The sequence below is a fragment of the Hevea brasiliensis genome, chromosome 14, assembly GCF_030052815.1.
Source record: "Hevea brasiliensis isolate MT/VB/25A 57/8 chromosome 14, ASM3005281v1, whole genome shotgun sequence".
In the NCBI taxonomy this organism is placed as follows: Eukaryota; Viridiplantae; Streptophyta; class Magnoliopsida; order Malpighiales; family Euphorbiaceae; genus Hevea; species Hevea brasiliensis.
The window spans coordinates 28129812-28134157 of NC_079506.1; the positions used below are offsets into that span (position 1 = coordinate 28129812).

Sequence of the window (4346 nt, forward strand, 5' to 3'; positions counted from 1 at the left end):
TGAAAGAGTCGTATGCATCTAAGATAAGAGTTGCAGAGATGAGAATGTTAAGGTGGATGAGTGGCCATACTAGACTAGATAAAGTCCGTAATGAAAGTATTAGAGAAAAGGTAGGAGTGGTGCCAATTGAAGATAAGTTGAGAGAAGGGAGATTGAGGTGGTTTGGTCATGTGAAGCGTAGACATACGGAGGCTCCAGTTAGACAAGTAGAGCACATTAGGCTAGAGGATAGAAAGAAAAAAAGGGGTAGACCTAAATTGACTTGGAGGAGAGTAGTACAGCATGACTTAGAAGCATTACACATTTCTGAGGATTTAACCCAAAATCGTTCAGAATGGAAAAAGCGAATCCATATAGCTGACCCCAAATTTTTGGGATAAAGGCTTAGTTGAGTTGAGTTGAGTATTGATGACACCAGGGTTGGGGCTAAAAACTTTAGTCAGTGGGTCAAATTTTTTTTTTTTTAATTCAAAACTATTTACTAAGAAAAAAAAAATAAAATTTCTACATATAACAACAATAAAGTAAAAAAATTAAACAAAAATAATTTCATAAAAATAAAAAAAAATCTCACTATAAGTTTAAATTCTGATGAATTTTTATTTTTTGCATGATCTCTTTATTATCAATTCTATCAAAAACAACTTTCTTAATAATTATTAAATAATTTAATTAATCCCAATTTGCTGTAGTAGTCCATTCTATTACAAAAAATGCTCTTTCAATACTTGGAGTTGTAATAAGTAATATTAATGTCAATTTTATACGTAAATTAATGATATATATATATATCAATTGCATCGAACAGTTAAACCAAATAAGCGCTTAATGGAAAAACCTAAACTTACCATACTTGGGTGTGGCTATCAGCTTGGTTTGGGTGAAAAATTAGCTATTTTGATTAAAGTTTTAAGAGATTAATATTAAATGGTTGAATTCGGTTTTAATAAAATTTAATTATTCTTTTATTATTTTTTAAAAAATCTGATTATGGTTTAAAATTGAACTGAGCAATGTCAATTCGATTGAAATCTTGAATCAATATAATTTCAATTTCAATTTTAGAATGTGTTTGTCTTAACTTATAAATTAATTTATTTACTCTAAAAATAAGCTCACTATTTGTTTCAACATTTGTTGGGTTTATAAAATAAGTTTATATATATATAAAAGACTAACTTTTTATTTTAGTTTTCATAAGTCCTGCATTTATAAAGTTAATTTAGCCAAGTATTTTATCATATTATCCCTCTTTATTTTTTAAAATTTCATCACATATCTCATTTAATATCATTTTTAGTAATTTTAACAATAAATAATTAATATTGAGGAAATAATTTTAAATATGCACATCAAACATTAAAGATATGTTTTTAGTTTCATCTAAAAGAGATGAATTAATAATCACAACCAAAAACTTCTAGGGAGAGAGGTTTTACCTTTTTTCTTTTAAAACTCTTTCTCCTCTTTATTTTTCATCTTGAATTTTTATGATGTTTTCCCTCGTTTAATGAAATTATTAAGTGCTTTATTATTGAGAATTTTTTTTTGGAAGAATAGTTTACATGGTACAAATTTTTCTTTCAATAAAATATTAAATTTTGAAGGTTAACTAATGGAGTTTGTAAAAAAATCATGGGGTTGAAGAGTGTAGTGTGTAGCTCATCTAATGGTCAATATCTATATTCTGTCAATACTATTATGATCTTTCAATTTTTTATATTAATTTTTTTATCTATATAAAAATATAATTTATTAATTTATATTTTTTATTCTATTTTTAATTAGTGAATTTTTTTTTTATTTCTATAATGAAAAGAGATGAATGAATAAAATAAAAATGATCTAATTATAAACAAAAAATAGATAATTTAATTTAAACTACTTATCATAGCATAAAACATCTAATATATACATTGGTGGAAGTGTTTTAAATGTGATGATATATGTAATCAAAATAATAATTTTTATTAAATATATAATAATTTATTTGAGGATTATTTAATTAAGGATATATAATAATGATAATTTTAATATTGTTGCATGTCATATCTTGTCTTCTTAGCATATTAGCAGGTTTCAAGGTCCAATTCCTACCTATACTTGATGTACGTGCCCAATTTATTATTATTGTTATTATTTTAAAGTGGCCTGATGGAATAATTAATTTAAAATTTATGGACATACATTAATTAATATGTAATATTTTAAAAAATATTTTATAAAAATATCTTTAAAATTATACAAAATATATACGTGAGTTCTTGTTTTGCACTTTTTAAGTGTTGAAGAACTTGAACTATTAAAAGAAAAAATTGTCATTGAGTTTAATAAATAATATTTACTATATAAAAAATGGGTTTTGAAAAATAAAGGTTTTTTTTTTCTTAAATGTGGATTTATGAATTTAAAATTTGACATGAAATTGTGATTTTATATGATTAAAGTTTAGTAAATGTGAGTTTTGAGTTTTTTAGGTGATTATCGGTGAGTGTCATCCCCTTTTCTTTTTTTTTTTTTTTTATTGTTGAGTATCATCTCCTTTTCATTTTTTTTTTATTCTCAATAATTTCTAGAACTGTACTTTTAGAGCAAATTAGTGTTTGTCCACAGCATATTTTCAAATACAAAATAATAATAAGTAACGCTTCTTAATTACAATCAATATTCATAGTAGAATCAAGCACAAAATAGAGATGATAGAAAATGCCCATTTTAATTATGACAAACATTAAGCTTTAATTTGGAAGAAAAAAAATGTTTCAACATTAGTACAATTAGTCAAACCATGGACAACAATAACTAATTAAAAACAGGTTGCTCCACATATATATTAATTAAAAACAGGTTGCTCCACATATATATTACTATAAATCATATATGTCTCTCACCATGGATTTGGAACTATCCAAAAAGGTGGTGGATCAATCCTCCTTAAATCACATGCATAAAATGGTTTCACAACCTTTTCTTCCAAGCTGAACTTGCCAAGATCATGGCCTCCATACAAGTCATCCTCATTCATCTGATTCCAATTATCATCCGTAAAATAAATAGAATTCTTTTCAAATCTGAACAATCTGAGTGAGTGACATTGAATGGTTCCCCTAAAAACAATACCTCATCCTTCAAATTTTCTACTCCCACCCATTTTTGCTCTCTGGAATCCAACTTGCAAACATGAAACATAAGTGTTTGATACGGGCAAACCAAAGGCTGGGTGCTGTCACCACTCAGAAGATATGCTTCATCAACAACTTCACCTTCTTCATTAACAAAATTCCCTATATACCTTAGCACCAGTAAAAGATCGCCAGATGATTCCACCAAGTAAGTTTGGCAAGAATGTAAATTTCCGAAACACTTTGTAGCTTCTAACATTTCTCTTGTGGTTGAAGGGTGGATTTCCGTTTTCTTTATTGGCAAAGAAGCATGAAAGTCCCAGACTTCAATGGAACTATCCGACATTAATGCATAAAAAAGATCATTAATGTATATGATATCACAATAGACTTGAGATGCACCGCTAAGAATTGTCCAACCTGAATCACAACTACATAGCTGTTGTCATGAGATGGATCTGACAGCAAGATAGCTTTGGTGATAAAAACCTTTCTCAAGTGTTGGATGAAGTAGGATTTATTAACTTGAAACATGAACCTCTCAATTGTAGGCAACTGAATTCGAATTTGTGAAAAGGGGTTGAGGAGGAAGGGTTTTGCTTCATCATCTAAAAGCACTAGCCACCCATGAGATGACCCAACACACCAAGCATCATTACCGAACAGATTACCAATGTTCTTGATCTGATATGTTTTATTGTCCTCAAGACTAAAGAAGCAACAAGCATGATGTTCTTGGTTGCCAGGGAGGAGGAGCCATGGTACTTGACGTAAAGAAGAGACATATGATTTTGCAATGGAATTCCAAGAAGAACAAACAGCCTTGAAGCGAATGAATTGAGCAAAAGATAGCTTTGAAAGTATCAATCTCAGAAGTTCAGGTTGAAGCTTAGACCAATTTGGTTCGACAATGGAAGTAACCTTAGAAAAAGAAATTTGTAATCTTTTGGAGCTAGCACTCGGGTCTTCCGCCATGGTAGAAAAGAGATTTTTTTTTATTGCATTGTTATAGAAGTTTGCAAGGCTCTTATATACACTAGTCAAAGTATGCTAACCTTTTAACCAAAAGATGCATCTCTTAATGCAAGGAACTATTAAGAAGAGTCGCATCTCTTCATGCGGTTACATCTTTTAACCAATAGACATAACTTTTGGATTTTTTCACCTTTTGGCGATGTACATGTCTTTTGGATTTTAATTCAAATGGACTCGGGTTGACCCACA

The 4346-nt window shown here is 28.8% G+C and overlaps 1 pseudogene; it reads right to left on the minus strand.

The window, feature by feature from the left end:
* Positions 1-2725: 2725 nt before the first annotated feature.
* On the minus strand, positions 2726-4103 carry LOC131173354 (putative F-box protein At4g17565; annotated as a pseudogene).
* Positions 4104-4346: the final 243 nt, after the last annotated feature.